The 23,488-nt window shown below is 37.5% G+C and overlaps 1 protein-coding gene across 1 annotated transcript in view; it reads right to left on the bottom strand.

Annotated features, from left to right (window-relative positions):
- The window catches only part of ZNF407 (zinc finger protein 407), a 321,826-nt gene that overhangs the window by 213,050 nt on the left and 85,288 nt on the right, over positions 1 to 23,488 (bottom strand). The window lies entirely within an intron of this gene.

Genomic DNA, 23,488 nt, shown 5'->3' with positions numbered 1-23,488 from the left:
TTAATCACTGCTTATGTCTGGTCAGACTTCATTGTATTAATTATTTAAAGAGATATACACAGAAACAAATTAATAGCCTTAGTTATTTTATAGCCTTGTGAAAAAAAGGATGGAAAAGGTGAAGCATGTGGTCTTGAATGCACTTTGAGCAGGAATATTGTTCAAACTGGCGAGACATTCAAAGCATCAATAGCAGCAACAAAATATACACAACTTGGCATTATGTTTCTACCAAACAAAACACAGTTAATTTATTTTAATTTTGGTGACATACGTAATGAAACAGATAGGAGCCTATCAAGTACCACTCTTCTGCTGATAAGACTATAACTTCAATTTAATTACATCACATGACTGCTTCAAACAATTTAGATATCAGACTGAACCTTCAAACTAAAATGGTTCTCTCGATAAGCAAAAATTTTACTGCTGCAACTTTCAGTGTGAAAAGGGCTTGCAAACATTTTTGTTAATTATGTATTACAGCTGTCCTTCATAAAGTTAATTACTAATAGCTGAAAGGCAATAGACTGTATTTGCATATGTACATGAAAGGCATGACATATGCAAAAATATGATTTTAATTAGCATTCTATGATATGAAGGGCTACAAATCAAACTGGCATGTTATAAGATTTTTAACATTAAACGCTGAATTCATCTGGACGTGTTTGCAGTAACGGACAATGGAAGAACTGTAAAAAAACTAGCACTATGGGGTATAAGAGCCACAAAAGCCAAGAGACAGTACTTTTCCTTTAAAAATATGTTAATGTAGCTTCTCCATGTCTGATCTACTTTGGGCACTTTCACATTATTACAGAGAATCTCTCTTGTGCATCCCTTAAGGTGTAAGAATATAATTCCGTCTTATTTAAATGATAGCAATTTCCTTATTTTTTTACAAAAAAGACATTAAAAAAATATCTTAAATACTTTTCCCTACACAATTTATAAGTATGGCACCATAATCATTACAACCGTGAATAATCTATCACACCATTACCATCATTACTATGCAAGTGTCATCAGAATTACTGTACATAGGAAAAATAATTGTAACAAAAAAAGTGTTCTAATAACACTAAGCACAAGGTATTCAGAACGTACTGCCCTTGCTTTTCAGCAGAAATACTAACCATTTCCACACAGCTGTGAAAGGTTCCAAACAGATTTTAATTTATTAATACTTGTATTTCCCATTACAAACCTCCATTCTTCCCCTTCTCTAAAAGAAAAATAAACCAAAGACATGACTGTGAAAGGGCAATGTGCAATCAAAGTTGTAAAGGCATACTTTGCTGTTTACATGGAATATAAAGACCCCAACCAGCTACACAGTATTTCTAGGGAAGTTGGTTGTTTGGTTTTTGTTTGTTTGTTTTGTTTTCTTCTGAGCCTGTATACTTGAAGCTTCCAAACAAAAGCTGAACATTTCTTATACTGCACAACTGCAGGGGGTACAGACAGACATACCTTACTGCAAAATCAAAGACAAAGGCCTTGTTAATAACGTGAAGCAATTAATCTCGCATTAGCTGCCTCCTCTCTGTTGTATCTAGGTTCTGAGTAACCATTTTGCTGCTGTTACACAGCACAAATAAAATGAAGACTGACTCAGTAAGTGTCTCAGCAACTACTAGCATTTTAAGCTTTTTAGTGTAAGGCTTGAAGACTTAAGACTTGAAGACAGCAGAATGCTTCCGTGCAAGCCTGGAGTGCTCAGCATAGTTCATGAACAGCTCCCTGCCTTACAGAATCAGGCCTTAAAAATAAAAGCAAAGTTGTTATTTTCATAAAAATTGAGAATGAGATAAAAAAATATTACCAGAGTCAGCCATTATTGAAACAAAAGAATTTTTTTTCCTTCAGATTGATGCAAAGTCTAAACATCTTGGTTTGGATGCTGAGTTTGAGGACAAGCTAAAAAAAAAAAAGAAAAAAAAACCACACTAAAAAAAAACCAACCAAACCCCCCCACACACCCCTCCCCCCCCCGCCCCAAGTGTGGGAACTATTTGTTTATGTTTACTAAATACTGCAGGTGATTTTAAGAGAGAGGTGGTAGCGGTGTTTGCTGGCTTTACAAAACACACACAAAAAGTGGTTTCAGTACATTCAGTAACTCCGGGTTTCTAAGCAATTACTGTTTTAGTGGTCAAAACTATTGGTTTTGCCTATGCTATTTACCTCTGCTGAGGTAAATCAGTTATTCCTAAGATACTGCCAGAACTGAATAGACAGACATGACTTCGTCTTGGTGTTTTGTAACAAATCTTAAGGGAAGTCTGGCTGGCACCAGTAAGGACTCAAGGAGCAAATGCTTTCAAGATATGTTGCTCTAATACATCTTCAAATCAAAGGGAATCTTTCCATCAGCTGCAGTAAGCACCAATGCAATGAAGTAAGCTTCACTGAATTTCTCATTTCTTATTTTTTTATTTCTAGTGAAAATAGAAATATTCAAATTAACTGGTAGAAATTAACTAGTTTCAGAAACACATCAAAAGGGAGTAGGAAAAACCTGTAATTGCCATACTCTACTGTTTCCAATACACACAAGGCAGGCCAGACTAGAGGCCTGGAACCAGTTTTACAAACTCTGATCTGGACATACTCATCCCCAACCCACATGAAGACAGAAGTCACAGCCCAGCTGCTGTCCTGAGGGTCACATCTCAAAAGGCAGAAACACCTAGCCTATACATCTGAGCCATGGTCACTGGCAGTTCCCTCCATTCATTAGGAAGACTGTTCCTAGAAGTCTCCTCTTGCAGTGGGTAAAGGTGAGCAGGTAGGATTTCATTTGCTTGCAGTGGCATTTTGTTGGTTTAACTTTTTTAGTTATTTTTCAACCACTCTGGCTCCAAACTAGAAATATCCTCCATCTTACACACTCAAACCTCAGGATAAATTAAAGACAGGTTGAAAAATGACACAGAGCTTTAGAATAGCATCCATGCTCCCTACGGACAATTTTTTGCACATAAACTATAAATAAAAATAACTTTCAATCGGAAATACATGAGCACCTTTCCCAAAATAAGTTTGCAGAATATTCTGTTTTCAGTTTAGAAGAGTTGTGGCTTTGTAGGAACGTGTCCACTCATATTCCATGGCAGTCTTCAAACAGTACTTGGACTCACTCTGAGAATGTCTGTAACTGATTTAGGAGCCTCTACAGACTTGTCTTCAGTTATAAAAGCATATTTTAATGTACAAAAGAAAGGGACTTCTAATTCTGGGAATAAAGAAACATATTGGACAATCTTTACTCCCACTTTTTATTCTAGTGTAATACAAGTTCTTCAGCATGTACAATGTTTATCATCGCAGTACCCAAGGAATATGAACAATCTGTCACGTATTGTCTGTTCTCTCATTTTCTCTGCAGGGAGAGAGTTGTGCTCTGTGAAGTATCTTGTTTTAAGAGGGCAAAAGAGTTTAGGTTTTATTATGTTTTGAATCTTTTTGGTTTTAATATGTGTATCTTTGTGTTAGTGAAAAGCCAAGTTAACACCCCACCCCCCCCACCCCAACGAAAACAAGCATTCTGGACCATAAAGTCATGAAATCTGTTATCTCCCATGTGGAAGTGCTCAGCCTTGGCCTAGTTCCAGGGAAGGAGCTACTTCTTACCCCTACCAGAAAGTCACTTGAAGTTATGTCAACAGACCAGTCATCTTGTAACTGCACATAACTGCTGAGGAGGACCAGCACAAGAATTTATTTTTGTGGGACTCTACAAACAAGGTATCCAGCAGTTGAAGAGCAATTTTAAATCACTTCTCAGAGGATACATTGCTCTCTGGAACTGCTCTTGGAGAATTTATCTTACAGACAACAATGTTCAACGACAGCAGAAAAGTCCAGGAGAATAACAATGAATATCTACCCTTTATTCATATTCTCAATATCCTTTACATCTCTTTTAAACTGTCCAGAACCTCTTTATACAGGAATTTAACCCTGAAAATACAGGTAAGCTATTACATGACATGTGCAGGCCCCAAGTACACAGGATGCTTTAAAATGCTCCTTGAAAGCCTTTTTAAAGCAAACAAACAAAACAAAAAAAAACCAAACCACACCACAACACCCACAAACAAAACCAAAAAAAAAAAGCAGAATAGAATGCTATTTTTAAATTATTAGTATTTAGTACTTGGTTTTATCATAGGTTTCAGGCACTCGGAAAGGATAGAATGGTTTACCATTTTGGATAAATCACCTGGGAGATCTGACAGCTTCAAGGAATAATAAGAAAAAGGATCTCTTAAACTTTTATACACCATCACAGATATGAGGAAATAATGTATTATCCTGTCTGCATCAGTTTTTGTTTTCCATGATCTGTGCTTGAATTTCTGTCCTTGTATCTTCACCTGAGGCAAGAAACCAGAAAATCAAGGCAAGCTGCATGGATCATGCCAAGACGGGGGACAGCACAGTCAGGCAAGTAAACAACAGCATGGGCTCAATGGTTCTTATTACCTGAATGAAGTGCTCTTATTCTTTACTGTGTCTTGAAAAACACTGCAAACCCTAATTGTTTGTAGTTGAATGAGTGGTTCACGTGGATTCATGCCAACAGGGGTATCAATTAGTAAGAGAAAGAAATAGTGCAGTTTCTCAAGGAATATCATGACCCACATGCATTTCAGAATGTTCAATAAAACTTGTATATGTAATTACAGTTTTCTGCATGTACTTTAGATTTGTACATGTTCTACACATAAAAGTAGAACTTCATATATTCAGATCAGGACTTAGTCAAATAGTACATAAACAGTCCGTATGAACTTGAAAAGCTATGTTTTCAAGGTGTCAAAATTATATAAAAAGTTGCTACCCAAATCTCATCTCTCTGTCACAATTTTGTATTCAGCAGGTCAGCTTCAGGAACAAGGCCGCAGAGGAAAACACAGAACTGCCCAGAAAGCAATGGTTTTCTATGAACAAGTAATCTTTTTCTCCATGCATCAAAAGTCTAAATTCCTGGGAATTTCTTCAAGTCCATCATTCGTGGACGTTTTCTGATTCTGAAGGGTCCAGACTGGGGCACTGATAACTCTCTTGCATGACTGCGCGCAAGGGACTCAATTTAAAAGAAAGTATCTGGCAGGGCAGAGTCTGGTATGGAAGATATCCAGTAGTCTGAAAGGCTTCATGCCCTTTGTGACAAGATGTCAGGTTCAAGTAAATATCTGGCAGGGCGAAGCCTAGTGTGGAAAACATCCAAATATCTGAAAAATTTCATGCCCTCTGTGACAGGACGTCAAGTCCTAGAACCCTGCATAGGAAAGCTGGGGTTTTCTGCTGACTCATTTAGCAGCAAAATGAAGCAGGTCTTATTACTTCCAGCTAACAGTTACAGCTATTCTTCTTAAGTTTAGGGGAAAAAAAAAAAAAAATCAATAACATTTCAGAAGGTTAACAAGCCACCTGTAATCACCCAGTCTGCGACGTTGAGAGCCCTGTGACGCACTGCCTTATACTCCCTGCTGACCCCATGTGTTCAAGAACGATACGGCTATTTTATGCTCCACCCTCACTAACACAATTAAACTGGAAAGTAAAACGGATACATTTGGCATATGTGGCTCCTTCCTCATCATCTTCAAGTGTGAGCAACTTGGCAGACTGCAAAATACAAACTTTTTCTCTTGAGAACAGAAACCAAAAGAGGTAAAATGAGGACAACTTTGCCATCACTAACAAGACAAGAACCATAGTACCACGGCAAGAATATCATGGTAATTCATGGAACCTGAAGACTAACATAAGTTTTAAATTTCTGAGAATTATTAGCCCTTCTGCCTTAAGTTTGAAGGTGGGTTTTTTGGTTGTTAGGTTTTTTTGTTTGGTTGGTTGGTTTTTTTTAACTTAATCTTCCACACAACAATCAGGTATGTTTCTTAATTATTTATTAACTTTTCAGCTTTTCCATGGAGATGTTTTGTTGCTGAAGTTGAAAACCCAACATTTTCAAAACTTTATTTTATGTCAATAGGAAAGCATTGGTGCAACAGACTACAGCCTTCTGTCCTAAAAATACCTTGTCTCATTTTTACTGTTACTTGTAATGAGCTAGCAATGAAGTCAAGGTGGCCAATGAAAAAGTGAAGGGAGAAAACAACTTATACTAGTGGAACACCTGAACACAGCTTGCACCCAAGGTAGACCTGAGTATCACAGCAGCTACTGTTCCTGACCTGCTTTGAACAGGATGACAGACAACAGGATTGTCAATGTGCTGTTCAATGACCTGCATCAATCTCAAAAATAATTTACTGCTATATCAGACAGATCATTATGGATGAGTTGCGCACTATCAATCAATCGACTATGTTGTTCCTGCATATTCCTGCATCTATCAACCAGAAGAGAGAGACATCCCTCAAAATATTCTTGTTGCTTTCTGCCACCAATCTGTGTCCCTCAAGATGTGAAAGAATTATTAGCCACATGGCCATAAAATAGTAGCAATAAGGACAATTATCTCCTTTTACATATTCTGGCAGAAGAGACCTGGGTACAAAGGAAGAGCAAAATAAACCAGAAAACATCCTCTACTATTCCACTCAAGCTGACTTGGAGAGATCTTGCCATCCAAAGTTACAGAGTCCTCTCGCCATCCCTCTTTTAAGAGAGGTATGTTATAATGTAAACCATCCAGGACAGAAATTGTCTGTCACTGTAAGGACTGTGGCAAAAGAGGAATACACTGGCAGTATTTACATTATTTTGTCCCCCACGAGGGAACTCACTTATTTGTTATTGCGTGCCTCACCTGAAGTTACGTATTTTGTAACTGAAATCAGAAAGGTTTCCTGTAAGTTAGCTATAGGTCCATTCTGAATGTTATTGGTTTGGGGGTTTTGTGGTGGGTTTTCTTTAAATACAAAAAGTACCCTTCAATAGCAGATGCAGGAATAAGCCAAGTCCAGATAGTGATAACTGTTATTAAACATAAAGGTGAGAGGAAACTTAGAACTGACAACTTTTAGATTTGGAGATACAATAAAAAGCAGCTCACATGGCATACAGTAAATATGGTACTGTTTACGTGCACTGACAACAGCTTCCAGAGACCACACACTTTGCCTCCTTAAAGGAGGGAGAAAGCCATTGCACTGTTTAGCGCGTAACTCTCTGCTGAAAATGGGACTTAGTTACTTCAAGAGAATCTTACCGTGTGGCTGAAAGCATATAGGCTGGATTGCACAATTAAACACTACTGCATGGACAAATATTTCAGTAAATGATGGATCATCATACTATACATAAGGAATATAGTTTGGACCATATAAAACACCGCCAATACACTTTCAGATGTGCATGCATAAAAAGTGACAGAACAGGGCCCAAAGCATTATCCATTTCACAATACCATAATAAAACTACACCAGAAGATCGTGTCTGCTGTTTCAAGACATAACAGCATGCAAATCAAGGGAAATACTAATCAGCTTCAAGTGACTTAGTAGAGGATTTCTCTGAAAACAAAGGGTACTGTAAGAAAAGACCCACATGACATCTTAAATGAACAACAGAGTTTGAAGTGGTGGCATCTTCTAACCACCACCACCCTCCAAACCTCAGGAATTAGGAAGACTACAAAATTCACAACAAAATATCATTTATGATTAGATTAAAAATTAATAAGCAGTGAAACAGGTCAGACCAAAAAAAACCCAAACAAAATGCAATCAATTTTAGGAAATGCGTACCTTTTAATTCTCGCCAAACACCTATGCTTAGAAATGAAACTGGTGAAATGAAACATACACCATTACTATAACAAAACACTTCAACATTATGCTGCTGGGTATTCTTCTCAAACAAATAAAATGTAATAAAATATTTTTTGTTTTAAACTTGAATTTTCCTACTGAAAATTGATCTACTGTCCATCTAAATATCCACAATTCTGGCAGAGTCAAATAAAACATTGGCTAGTAAAAAACTGAAATAAATAGGGGATTGTTTATTATATGGTATATTGCTAAATTGATATGTAAGTAAACAAATGGCGCTCTACTTATTTTGTTTGCTTAATGAGCATACTAAAAATAGCTGAACAGTGGCAAAAAGTTTAAAGTCAGAAGGTGTTCACTCTGTCAGGAAATCACCTTACAAATACATGAGAAAATTAGTACCGCTACAAGAAATGTTTGTTTCAATATTCAGAGGAGTTAATGAATGTTAAGTGATAATGGTAGACAGCAGCAGTATGTAATTACATTTCTAAATACACCTTACCAAATCACTTCTAAGCTAAAAAAAAAAAAAAAAAATCACATGTTCTATTAATTTTCATTGGTTATCAAACATCTGTAACTGTCACCTCTAACAGGTGTTTGGTAATCTAACAGCTGCACAAAGTACTAAAAAAAAAAAAGAAAAAAAAAAGACAGAATCGCAATGTGCTTTCTGTAGCACCACTATCAACCTCTCGGACTATTACGATGCAGAACCTCTTTGCCTAAATTCTGAAATGCAACCTTAGGCTCAGTGTTGGGAGTGTCTTGCATCTAGAAGAGGCTACCATCAACATCCAGGAACACACCACCACCAGAGAACATACTTGTTATGCTAAATGAGGCTGCAGGAATGCTTTAAATTGTGCTTATAGCTGTAAGCCTTCATTTATGTGATCCAAAACAGCGCCTACCAGCCTTGCCACTGAGAAATTGCTCATGTCCTCTCTTTTCTCACAATATGTATATCCAACATTCCCATAACTCTAGTCCCCCCCCTTTTCCATTCCCTCCCTTTCTTCAGACATTGGCCTGTCTCCCTACTTGTGACCCAGTCTATCTCCTAGCATGCTCGGGACTTCAGATACAGAATTTGATGCAGTAGGCATCAGTTCCATGTATCATCATCTTGTATCTGGAAAGAGACTAATGTTTGAAGTAGGAAGCTCTTCCAAGTAGATTCAACCTTTTGGGAAAGTCATGTGAACCACAGCTCTAAGCGCCCTGAGAGGAGTTTTGAAATATCTGACTTTCTGCAGACAGTTTGTACAGAGCTTCCTAGCTATTCTAAGGAGCAAAGTCTATGTATGTTGAAAGTGTAAGAAACAGCCTGCAAGAGTATCTCAAAATAAGGATGTTTCAATGAGTTTCTACTTAAAAGCAGAACGAATAGAGCCAAGCATACTTAATTTTAATCTTTTGTTCTTACTGAATAAAAAGACACTTTTGATGTTGTAGCTTCTTCCTAACTGCTCAGAAATTGCACTGCGGAATGAGTTACCAGGTTTTATGCAGAGCTTCTACAGGAAGAGCTATCTTGAGAGCAAAATCCTCATCATCAAAAGAATCTACTCTTGCCTGTCTTTAAAGGAAATCAAAACAAATCTAAAGATAGTTGATTGTGGGCTAAAAAACATACAGGGCCTGGAGTAACAGTGCCACCATATATAACTCAGTCAATTCAGCAGCTACAGTGCCTGCGGTCTTCTGCAAAGTTGTGAGGTACGAAGAAAGGAATGAGATGAATAAATTGGTCACTGTCTGATGACTGAACTGCTCAGAAGTCATACACAATCAGAAGGCACACACAATTTTTATTGACAATTTACCCACAATTTGAAAGCGCTGCTGGTGATAGATGGTGGCTCGAGCTAAGGCTCTGCAGTCTGCTTGATCTGTGAGAGTAGTGAGAATCTTGCCCTAGGTCTTCACTTGACATAGAAAAGCAAGTGCTGGTTGATTTGTTTATTCCTGAGACTTCAATTCAGCTGTAAAACATATCCTTTTTGCCTTACATCCAGGCATTCTACAAGACTGTTTGACTTAAGGTAGAAAGCAAAATACTACAGAATATCTGTTTGCCAAAGTAGCTGCAACTGCATAAAAATAGTAAAACTGTGACAGCAGGACCTAATGTGTAACCATCAGAAGTACCATCCACATGGATGAACCTTTAACAACAGTCTGGTCAAATCAGAACAGACTGGTTCCAGCCAAGGAAAAAAGGTAATCCTTTGGATTAGATTGGTTTCTGGCCATAAAAATGCACCTGGTACTTGTATACACATAAACATGTTTGCAGCATGGGGCGGGGAGGGCAGGGAGGAGAGGACACCCACCTTGGTTCTGTCTGGCTTTCCTTGTCCAAGGGTTCTCAAGCCCAGCCATTGCTACCTCAGAGACTAAGAACCACCAAACACTGTGCCATCAGGCCAACCATATTGTATGCCTAACACTTGGCTAGTATCTTTGATTAACGTTTGATTTTTCATTGTTAAAAGACATCTTTATTAGTCACTGAGCATAAATAAAAGCTCAGAGTTTTCAATCTCGAGTGGCATCTTAATGTCTCCAGATATTCCCATCTCGGCCACCCCCAACTCTCGCCAAAAGCTGAGAGTTGCAACAACTTCCTTCTCCTACCACTGAAGGAGGAGGAGGCTGGCTGAAGAAAGTAACAGGGACTGTTAGAGGAAACCATGATATGCTGAACTCTTATGCACTCTACAAATACTACAGATCTACAAAACTCTCTCAAATTATGGCACTGAACATAGAGTGTACAGATGATATTAAGAACAGCACAGAAGTCTATTCAAATGAGAGTTCCAGGTGGTATCAGTGGCAATACTCCACTTGTCCCATGAGAGACTTAGTAGGAGAATTATTAGTCACTAAAGCAGCTAAGCACAGTCTGGTGTTTCTTAGGTTTGCCTTTGATGTCCAGCAGGACCCACTTCAGACACAGAAGTCCAAAGCCAGGACTGCAGGGATTAATAGAGTACTCACCTGAGATACAATTGTTATTGAAGCAATAAAGATAATAAACCCCCCCCACTGAATTTGGAAGGATATTTTGCACAAAAAAATCCATTCTTGCAGTCCAGTATGGATATTGCATGCACTAGGTATGAAGACTGTTACCACTCTGGGAAAACCAGAGGAATAGAGATCAGACAAATCAGTACAGTCATAAAGATGATATCTGTGACACAGCAGAAGATATTCTCTGGCAAAGAATATTCCAACCCCAGCCAGCAGTTAAGATTAACTCTGACCATTTCTGGCCACAAAACAAGCATGAGAGAGATGGGAACTACATAGGTGCCCAATGGAATTAAGAAAAAAAACCATCTTTGATCTCAAGGGCCTAGATATACTTACTCACACATATTGAGTGTACATATGAACAAACAAGTGAAGGAGAAATCAGTTTTGTTGCAAAGAAAAGCTTATGGCACTTTATCTAAAAAAGAAAGGAGAATTGATAAATTACCTGAAAAGATGCAATAAAAGGAATTCAGCTTTTTCTGAGCTCGCCAACCAAGTTTCTGAGGTACATTACTACCAGGATAAATTACAGAACTTCAGTTTTTACTTATAAAGCGACAACCTGGTCCTATAAAGAGACATAAACCACGTCTCTTTAAGAAAAACTATTTTCAGTTTCAGTGTCTTTCTGAAATGAAGCTACAATCAAAGGGTTTTTCCTTTTCTGATCCTCGCTGTTGTTGCAACCACAACCCCATAAAGCCTTATCTCAAATGCTAGCATGAAGTGATGGGATCCCACAGATCCACTTTTGGTAGGAGGGGAACCTAACAGCAAAGGCAACACAGGTACCAACACACATGGTGGGACTCCATTTTATTCAGTATTGCATCACATTTTGATTTATTATTTTTTTGTAATGAGTGTATTCCTGTTAGAGCACTGAAATTCAATAAATATGTTCACAACTGAGGCGTGTGTACACAAAAACACCTATGTGTCCAAATAACCACCTGAAAACACCATATTTCCCAGAGGTTGCTCACAGCTATGGAACAGAGCACTTAAGCACCGACACACAACTCTCTGCTTAGCTTTGTAACGCCATACAAATAAAATGGCTCTCACTTTGGAACAAATGCAGCTCCCCACTGTTTGACCCGTGAGACCCACAGGGCTCACTGCATTCTATGCATCAGAAGGGCTGAGTCGCCCCGGGATGGTTTTCAGAGGAGAAAGGCCTCAAATTTTAGGCAGTTAACATTATGCTCTGCAAAGAGTAAATACATACAAAATGCTTTCTCACTTGTTATAAACAGAAATAAGCAAACAAAAAAATGAAATGTTTCTTTACAATTTCTCAGATTAGCAGAACCCCCAAAACCATTACTTATGACATGAAATGCCTACCTGGACAGACAGGGAGACAGAAATAGTCTGATCAGTGCGCAACTTCTATAGTACTGAATAGTAGGCAATGTTACGTGCAACACATAGCCAAACAGAGGGATGGAATTGGTTTTATGAAGAGTTACAAACAAAATAGTCCAAAATATTAACCAATAAACACATGCCTGGGTGGAAACGTCCTATTATAAAATTACTCTAAAGATCCTCAAACTGTTCAGGGGAGAAAAAAGTCCAATTTTCCACATAACCTGAGAGCGCAGAGTTTTCTGATAATAAGATCCAAGGAACCTGTAAACCCAAGGCTCTAATTTTCTTATGGTGACTGTGTAATATTTTGCAAAGTAAAATTGACTGAGATGGAAGCTATTTTGCATGGTACAGTGGCGATGGCTAACAAATGAGAGTTTTGTGGGCTGAATGTTAGTCCCCTGCCTCATCTGCCACCCCTAATGACAGCAGCCACCTGCTGTTTTATTGTCACAGCTGGAGCCGGTTCACACTCCTTGGTGCTGAGCTCTGCCCATGAGCGCCAAGCTCTCGCCTCGCCTCATTACTTTGATGAACTTTTTATGGTCAGCACCCATGAAGACCTCATCTAGGACTATACAACCTAGATCGGCTTCAGGGAGTGCTTCCAGCTAGCATGAGGTGATAATACACAGTGACACCACGGCTGCTACTGCCTGTCACTTAGTCAAGTCACTGTACTATACTTCTGGCTCTACAGGGCCCTCAACAGGTAAAACGCCATGAAATTCTCCTATATAATAAAGTTCACTCCCTCTTTTTCACATTGCAATATAGAGATCATATCCTAGTAGCAAAATTTAGCTTTTCAAAGATAGATATTAAAATAAAAAAAATGTATCGTGCTGTTTACTGCATATAACTACAGACAAGAAATTTCTACATTCCCTAGATATAAACCTGCTGCCTTTCTAAAAAACAATCCTGGCATTAAAGAAAACAACCATGAAAACCATATTATGGCTTGATTAACACCACCAATAGGAAAAAAAGAAAAAAGAATTACATGCATTTTACAAGAGGACCGTTTTTAAGTTAAAGAACAGGAAGCACAGAAACAAAAATCAAGCCAGTCAAATCAAATTACCCAAATGAATCCACAGTGGAGAATGACATATACTACTCCCCCCCCCCAAGACCCTCCACACTTATACATTTATTAGATATGATAATATATCAAATCAAGACAACAATGAAGCAAAGCCTTTTACATCTTTTTACTTAATCAGAACAGTCTGTTACTATTTTCTGCTAATTTAAAAGCAAATATAATCATCCTTTCCTCTTCAAAATTTTTTTCTACTAACAAACACTCCAAATCTCCTGAGCCTGTACACAATTTCAAACTTCATCAGAAATTTTTTTATTGATGCATTTAGAGCAGACTGTTTTATGCTTGATCACTGAAATTTAACCCCAGGTTTACTTTCAGCAGTGGAATAATCTTTTTGGTGTCAACAGAGCTTTATATTTGCCCATATTTACATATATCATTAAGATTAATATATGTGCTATTAATAATAATTTCATTAACATTCTGAAATCATCAAATAACATTTTGACTTTTGAATGGCTGTAGGCTATTATAAGCCTAAAAACCAGAACATTTTCAGTATTCATTGTGTAGCAATCCAGCTGATCAGTTTTGACAAATTCATGCAATGTTATAAGCCATTAAACTTCATTTAGTTTCATTTAAAAATTCCACCTAAAAATAAAAGGCAACTGTCTTTTTTGTACAGACAGTACAATTTCCAATAAGTACCAGCTCCAAGGATCCTCCAAAAAGAAACTGTTGGTTGGGGGTTTTTTATTTTATCAAAATGTTTTTAAATTTATCATTAATAGAGTTTTTGAAATAATATTAAGACCATTGACCTAGCAAGAGTTGAACATATCTAATGTGGTATGGTGTAATTTAGCTCCTCTTGAAGAGGGACAGTGCTGCAGATACCCTGCGCTTCACATAAGACCCCTAGGACAGGTAGAACCTTAAAAATGTTGCTGAGCACAGACATTATCCTACATTTCTGAGAATTTACTTACGCAATCCCTTCTTTATTAGCACTTTTTAAATGTGACCTAAACTGCAGTTGAACAGCCAGAAAAATATAGTGATTCAACAAAGGTTTCCATTCTGCCAAAAGCTGAGCACCTCCCATACAGTCCTGAAAAGTATTCAAGAGAACCGGAAGACATACAGAACCTCGTGTAACCAGGGCCTAAAATGTACAACCAATCCCATTAAATATAAAATGACACCAATTTCTCTACCAATACAATTTCAATGAGCACTTGTCTTCTGCAAAAGTTCAGCAAGAGAATTTCCTACGAAGCACAGTGACATATTGATCACATCCTTCAGAGAGTCCAGCAACAGAAGGAAAAATTGCTTTTAGAAGACAAAGGAATTCCCTTCTTTTGACTAGATGACGCATCTGTCAAACGCATGATATTTAGGACTTGTTTTGTACCCTTAAAAATAAAGTATCAAACATGCAGCTTGATCAGTGCAGGGTAAGACATTATGAAATGGACAAACTGCCTCAGTGGAACAATCAATGGTTTCAATAGAACAGTCTCATAATGGTGCTGGTAATTAAATAACAATGTCTGAGAGATTTTTTTACTTTTTTTTTTTTTGAAACAATGCATCAGCTGTGGTATGCCTATTGCATGCTTTGTGATATGACACACAATTCATCTAAAAAGTTTCTCTTTTATCAATCTCTAATCCACAACAAAACTCTAAAGCCACAATAAGATAGGTATTTATTCTCCTTTTATAAAGGAATTTGTTAAAGGATGCACAGCTATCCACATTAGCTGTATTTGCTCACTGCCGTACAAGAAGTAGCCTGCATGCATGTATAAATATTTGGTAATATTTTTCCTTTGCAACACTGTGTTGCCTTGGCATTATGACTGTATTTTACAGTTGTATTCTAAAATGTAACTTCAATTTACCCAGCGCTTACAGTTCACTGGTCTGTAATTCTTAATATCCCTCTATTTTCTACCAATATTAATTTTAGTCACTATTATTTAAAGTTCATTTTCCATGCCCTTTCAATTGTGATTTTATTTCAATGTGACAACAAATGTCAGTGTCATTTCTGATGGTGACTTTTACTGGAGTAAGAGAAAAAAAAAAAAACAACAACAAACTTTTAAAAGAGAAGCTATCAGAAAATCATCAGAGAGTAACAACTTGTGGTCAGTATCAAGATGAGCTGCATGTGAACAGAAAGTCTGGAGGTGACAAGATCTGTATCCAATTACTAATCCCCTGAGCCATTCAGCCCCCTGAACAATAAATTTCTATAAGCTGATCCCTTAACCCATTACCAGCTGGTCATGCTACTGCATTCCAACAGCAACAACAAAAAGGGAAACACCTTACATTTTCTATTTAAATCTCTACAATACAGAATAGTCATGTTGGAAAGTCCCCAGACCTCTTTTGTCATCTACTACATAGAAGTTTTCAAAATGGATCCTACAAAAATAGGAATAAGCATATGAAATTATTTGGCTTAACATAAATATTCTGTCTTCTGTACTTACTCCAAGCAAAGAAGCTTTCAATGTACATATTATTCCTTGTACTGAACAGAAATACACGTCAATCTTAAAAAATGGCTAAACTTCTATGCCTGCTGTTAAAGGAAAAGATATTCATATGAAGGGTATCAGAGACATTGCTGAGGAATTGTTCACCCTTTAAAAAAATATTATCTCTGTAATGCTGCCAGTGCCAGTTGGGCAATTAGCCAATTAAGTGTGAATAAGATGTGCCAAGAAGCTATTTTATTTTTGCCTCAGAATATTTGTGTATCTGTGAGCTGGTGTGTGTTTGTGTTCACGCATCGGTGGAATCTGGTTGTTCATGCCAGGTTTTCTTATCACACTTTTCTGCCTCTTTGAGCTTGCACATTCCTGCAATACAAAATGGACACGTGTCTGCTGATAATGTCAACATACTTACATTCACAAGGAGAGATTTTGTGTAACTAGATCTAAAGCAGCCTTTTCTGTGTTCGTTACCTGACCCTGTCTGCTTACACTATACTAGAAGAGCCACTCATGGGAAGGACTCCAATACCACAAGCACCTCTAGGAGATGTTAAAAGACAACAGATGTGGAAGAAATTAGCATCTGATTACAATATCCCTGGCTAAATACTCTCCTACAAACCCCATTTTTACAAGTTATCTGAAGGAAATTCTCACTTGTCACAGCAGACCAAGTTCAATAGGGTGCTGAGAGCATCCTGTTATCTCTTTAATTTAGATCTCACTATGCTTTAGACTGCTGTAAATCCATCTAGGAAATTCCACTTGGAAATATGAGTAGGTACAACATACATCTAACGCACTCTGACTAGGGCTACTGCCTAGAAAGCCTGAAGACATAACCAGATTTCTATCTCCTTGTCCAGAGTAAAAAAAAAAATTTTTTTTTGGGGGGGGAGTGGGGGGGGAGCCACACAGGGCAGACCCACCAACTGCAAGCCTTTATCTTAATTCAATAGCAAAAGTACAATCATTCCAAATAAGGATCCTCCAACAGTTTTGATATAGTTATTCAAAATTAAAACCAATGCAAAAAAGATATACACAATTTACAGATCAAAACTGAACAGTGCCAAGTACAAACAGAAGTATGAAAAACCCCTTTCATAACACTTCAGAATACAGATATTACCTGGCATTGAAGCTACCTTCTTGAATACCTATTAGAGAACTTCACAAATCTTAACAGTACCGACAACTCATTCAGAATTTACCATTGCTTACACTAAAAAGACATCCTACTTTTCAAGAAATGTATTTCAACAGTCCTGATGAAAATGAGTACATTTTGTAAAACTAAGTACATTTAAGGCTAGTAAAAGTAATTACCTAATATTACTGCCTGTAATCAGGGGTTAAGGAGGAAGGTTAGGTACAAGTTAGTAAACATGGCACTGATAACAAACTTCAAACTCATAGCTATCAAGTCTCTTTTATCACAGCATTACATAAATGAAGCACGTGAATGACAAACATTCTTACGCGGGATTCACAGCCAAGACTGCCATTTTTTGTAATAAATCCCACCAGTCTGGAGAAGAGGAATGCTGTACTTAGCTACAGCACCAGTTAACCCCTAGATTTGTCAGAACAAGCAACAACTGCTGTGCCTAAGGGTGAAGCTGGTCCAGTAATACCCCACTACACACTGAAGAGCCAGTTCATGCTTGGTAACTGTGTTTGTTGCATCCCCAGCAGCTGTGCTGGAGAGGAACCTGCCTGCAGGAGGGCCGGCGTTACTGCTCAGGAACTTCACCTGAGCAGGGTTGTTTTACTAAATGCTATCAACTTCTCCATGGATGCCCTCAGCCGGAGATGTTTAGAAATAGGATGCACACCACCTCACTCTTCCCTTTTCTGGGACACAACTCTGAGCAGAGAGGGGACCAACACCACCTACACATCTTTGCCCTTGCTTTTCATACAGTCTGTGCCAAAGGGGAAGAAGGGCTAGCATGCATTCATTGACAGAAGTGAACAAGCAAATTCTTTCAAGTATTTTTCATTTAAATCCAATTTAAAATAGAATTCCCTTTTTCAGCATTCTTCTTATATTTTGCTATCTACGTCTGTAGCTCTTACATTTGTGGTTGCCAAAAATTTCTGCTCTGTCTTATCACTTTAAGCAGAACACAGCGTTTCTTCTTACCTTTTTGTAGCTGCATCACTAAAAATGGGATTATAAAACATTCAGAAAGGATGTATTTCATTCCAGCAACAAGTTGAATTAAACTGAATATTCATTTTAAAAAGATTTTTAAAAGATTTTAGAAGATTTGATATTTTTGTTTCCAATCGATCTCTAAATTAATGCAAACCTACTTCCTCTGAAGAAGAGAGCAAACAAGTGTTGGTTTCACTATAGTACATATGAACTAGATACCAAGGTCTAATCATAACATATTTATCACCATCTAGCATTTGGCTTGTATATGATGTCCACAGGCACTTGTAGTGATAGCTGTCAAACTGCATTCTATTTCTAGCATAAATGAGCATAACAACAAAGACAAGAAATGGAGTGCAGTATAGAGTAACAACACAGCCTGGAATTTAGCCCATAGTAAAGAAACAGTCAAATTCATTATCGACCTCAATGATGGAGGTTCATGCTTACAGTGGCAGAATATTTCAAAAGTCACCAAGCTTCATGGGGCTTGTTTCTACTAAAGGTGCTAAAAATTGTTTTAGAAATACGGTATCCTTCTCCCTTCCTTTCTCTTTCACCTTATCAGAGATCAGAAAATCTTAGTCAAGTCATGGACGTTCCCGGAGAAGGTGGACTAAAAGGACATGACCTACCCTCCTCAGATTTCAACTGCTTGTTCCGGTGCTATTTAAGCACAAGCATATTTCAAGTATTCTATGTATTCTCTCAATCTTACTTAGTGGGAAACCATGATTCTCAGATGCAAAGATGAATTTCTTGTCAACCCTTACAAATGCTATCAGTGATAAAGATGAGATAGTTTTAGTGGCTGGGGAAAAACAAACCAACCAACCCCATAGCACAGAAAGAAGAGACTATTGCTTGGCCATGCATTGCATTACAAGAAAGTAGTGATGGGGAAAGCAGCCAGTAGCATCACCTACAACAGCATATGGTCCACTGGCAAATGAGTAAGTTAAAGTCTTTCCATTTAAACTAGAGGTGCATCTCCCCTTGACAGGCAAATGACAGAGCATGTGTATCATTAAGAAATTACTTGGATTATTGACCATGCAAAGAAAGTCTCCTATTCTTCATGACATTTCTGAAGAACAGAGGCCACAATTAGAAAACAAAACTACTATGATTCACCTCTCTTCCTCAGATCACACTTTCCTTAATTTTTTAAAAAAGATTATTAAATTCATATATAAGTTAAGTTCCTGACAACTTGTTGTTTCCCCATCTTCCATCATTCAGTGGTGAATGCTTAACAGGTAAAAAATACATAGCCCTTTTTCTGCAGCAACAAAGTCCCAAACCAGCCTTGGCACTTTATACAACTAACAGTTTCCACATGATCCAAAAGTCACTAATTCCATTAGTTCCCAGGGAACTAACAGATATTTGTTCCTGAAGACCTCTTGATTTTGAAACTGAGAGAGAGGCCCAGATGTAACCAGAGACTGATAGGCTTAAAAATTTTTTTCAGTCCTTGAATCAGCATCTGGTACCCAAAGCCAGTTTTATCTGTCTGATGAGTAGTCACACCAAACCCATACAGATATAGATGAAGAACACCTGCTAAGGCTTCAGAGACAAACTGATACAGAACAGTATAGTTGTTCAGCAGGAAACTGAAAAACGGAAAATAGCAATCCTAAAAATCAGCGGACTGCATGCCAGGCAGAACATATCGTAATTCTGAGCTGTATAAACAGAGGCAAGTTAAAGGGCATCTAATCTTTAAATTCTCTAAATTAGTTACACTAAATCCTATACTAGTTTAGCTGTTACAGTAAATCCTTAAAATAAATATTATTCAGCAAAGGCCATGGCAACTTGTGCCATATTTGCGAACTCCTGGCCACCTGGAATGAGATCAAACTCATTCGGCATTCTTGAGAGCCTGTTCTAAGAAGTAAACTTTGTATTGTGAATACATGAGGAATATATTCACCTGAAGGGTTATTCATAAGCAAATATGTAGTCACCTATGGCAGTGACCACCATCAAATTCATTTTTCATCTCTACAGATAACAAATACTTCTGATTACTCAATACATATGTACATATGGATGTATAATTATATATTGATTAGTTTAGCTTTTAGCATAACATATGAATGTATTGAATTTCTCCAGAGTAACAGATAACATTTTTAAAAAATTATACCAATAGACCATTAGCATTATGAGTGAATTTATTTTCCCCAACAGTGCTAAAGATATGCAAAATTTTCATTTTTCAGAGTTGCATAGTAAATGATTAACACCAGCTCTGCTCATTATCTTGCTTAACAAAACTTCTCTAAAAACAAATAAATCAAAAATGCCTCTAACATTCCTGAACAAATAAATTACAGACCTGTTCAGTGGCAGCAATGATATTTTAAAAAGCTTGTGCAAGCTCATTGTACAATTTTATTACAAAACTGCAACTTCTAACAAAACTGTCCACTTTTTTATTTTCTACCAGTTTTACTCAAAGTACCACCTTTTGCAACCCAAGAAGCTTTAAAAAAGCCACATATGTGGAAACATTAACCCCATGTTCCAATGTATTACAATACATAAATAACGATATGAGAACCCTCCCTGCCCATTTTACAATCTGATTTGTAAGCAGAACTGGAGTTAAATGAAAAAACTACTATCTGGTCGGGCATCAGATTTCCATCACTATGAATGCATACTTTATATTTCATATTAGAAACACTTCTTAAGACTTTAGAATTATTTTTCTTTTATTACACATGGACACTGAAGTCAGTCTGGAAGTAAAACACCCCGCATTTCCTAACCTTGCTGGAAAAAAATCTTTACCTAAAAAGGAATCTCCAATTTTCAAGATTTCCTGAATTGCCTTCCTACCTTTGTCCCCACGTTCAAAGGAAAAGCTTTTCTTTTTTTTAAATATATATATATTTACGGGGTAAAACGACAAAGCCTTGTCAACAAAATGCATTTTGTTGTAGTTTGGGGTCAAAATAACCATTGCTGTGAGAAACGCACACATCACAGAAAGAATTTCCTCCTCAAAAGGAAGTATCGAAAAAATGTTTGTTCTTTCTTTAGAACAAAGAGCAAAACGAAACACAACCCATAATGCAACCATAATAAAATGAAACTGTTATCTGTTGCTAGTTCCTTACCAGCCCACAGATTTTTCTTAGCATTAAAAAACAGCATGTAAATTAAGGTGACTGAAACATGCTTTCAGCGAGCAGAGTAATATGGTAGCTATTCATCACCTGAAGTCATAAAACACTAGGTCTTGTCCTTAGCATATTCTAATGAAGCCTATCATGCAAATGAGAGTGACCTTTTCCGTGCATTCTGCAAGTTCACATTTATGTGAGGAGTATATATAGTTTGCCAATACAAACTAGCCAAAGACTGCGTAATTACTGTAATCAATTAGTAGTTAGTGTCGCTCTGCTCATTTGTGGCTAATGTCAGCTAAACCATTTTTGAGAAAACCACCCTGACAGCCTTTCTGTTGTTTTTGTTGCTGCTGTTATTCTGCAACAAGAAAACAAGATACACAAGTCGAACTTCTCAAGATGGAAGCACAGTAGCATTTTTCTAAAAAACCTTCTCTTAAGGTCAGAAATAAAAATAAGACCTGCTCCTGTGACGGGTAGAGATTCCCCAGTAAAGTTACATATCCTTAAAATGACATTGAAGTTTTCTGCCTGTAAAATGAAACATTAATATTTAAATATTTAAATGAAGGACACTCTCCCATGAGGCAGTTCAGACCAAGTAAGGAAGACTTGGTAGAACTTAGGCACTCTTTTCAATGGATGAGTAAACAGGCCATACCCTCTGCTCAGCAACAGTCTATTTTGTAGACAGTTATGGATAGGAAACATTACTGGAGCTGGTAATTAAAGTAAAAACTAATACTGTCTCAGAAATGGGGAATTTTGTACAGGAAAATCATTTATCATGCCTTACAGTTCCCCACAACTGAAATGAATTATCTTCTTATTTAGCACATGTCTATTTTTATTCTACAATATCTTCCAAAGTGAAACGAGGCCCACTTGCTGTTTTTCCTATCAAAATCAAGTAGACATAAAGGAAAGTTATGCCACTATTTGAATTAACTGCCTATATAGCATCTGATTAGAGAACAGAACTTTAAAACAAGTAAGAACACACAGATCACGGGCTTGCATTCTTTTATACTCACAGCCTTTATAATGGTCACTTCCAATTGTTTTAGGAAAACAAAATCAACTCTTTGCAAAACCAGAACTGTACCTTAAACACAAAACCAGATTTGTGTCATAAGAAAGCAATGGGCATTAAAATAATTCTATTCCCTGATTTTACACCTATGCAGAGAACTGTAAACCTTTTTTTTTTTGCTAAGAAATTACACTGTTAATGCAATGTTGCTATGTGTACACATAAACACATGCACTTTGTATATAGTATATATGTACACTGTGCAGCAAAACAGCTTCTAACGTCTTGCTTTTTTTGTGGTTTGATGAATGTTATAATCAATTGGGTTTTTTCACTCTGCAGAGAACTGCAAGTTTCAAATGGATATATTACAGGGACAAGAAAACATTGCTTTTTCTGATGAGAGAGTGAAGATGAGTTTTGGTTCTTTGCATGCCCATATCACACAGCCAACGCTGTCAGCATTTCTGTTTTACAAAATAGTCTGCAGTAAAGCAGTTGCAATGCATGTAACATTTGGCCAAGTAAAGCATCAGATATAGAGAACAATTTATTAAAACAGTTTTGACTATCAAATTCTAAAATTAACAACTAAGATTAAAGAAAAATGTCAGAGAATTACTCATGTGTATTAAGACACAGGAATAAAGATATTTGTGTATGGCACACTAACATAAAGGTAACTGAATTGATACAACTGAAGTCAAGAGTAAGAGGTGAAAGCCGAAACCTTCCTTTTGCTTCATTCAGATTGTAAGAATATTCTTTAAAGAGACAATTAGAGCGTTTCAACTGTAAAGGTAAAAAAAGACTTTTTTTTTTTTTAAGTTTTTTTTTTTTTTCCCCAAGGTCTCCTGAACTTCACTGGAAGCTGTCACGATGGTGGGAGCGGCAAAGGCAGGCAGGCGGAGGGGCAGCGCCTGCGCTGGGAGGTGCGTGACACCCGGCACAGGTACAAGGAGAGCGGTGCAACCCCTCTCGGTGCCTCCTCCTGTTCTCCTGGGGCAGCCTGCTCCTGCCCGACTCGGTACAGTCAAGCGAGAACATTTTCACTGACGGGCTCTGGTGCCAGGGCTGCAGCGTGGGGCAGACAGGGGCTGGCTACCACACTCAACCTTTTCCATCTCTTCCCCTCATTTGCTGCCTGCTTGCGGGTGAATCATTCGGGATCCAATTCTGAGCACACCGAAAATAGTTATATTCCCTCCAGTTTCACTAGGAGCAAGACTTCAGTGGACTCTTCTGGTTTATTCAACCATAAAATGAGAATACTACTTATCTGTACCATTGGAAAACTTTTATTTGGCCTTGTTTGTAAAAATGCTTAGAGATATTCCAAGGGGGGGGGGGGGGGGTGGTAAAAAAAAAAAAA

This window comes from Haliaeetus leucocephalus, unplaced genomic scaffold (assembly GCF_000737465.1).
Source record: "Haliaeetus leucocephalus isolate CR32 unplaced genomic scaffold, Haliaeetus_leucocephalus-4.0 Scaffold587, whole genome shotgun sequence".
NCBI classification, from domain to species: Eukaryota; Metazoa; Chordata; class Aves; order Accipitriformes; family Accipitridae; genus Haliaeetus; species Haliaeetus leucocephalus.
Note: the sequence above shows the minus strand (reverse complement) of the source record. Positions and strands in the feature narration are given on the sequence as shown.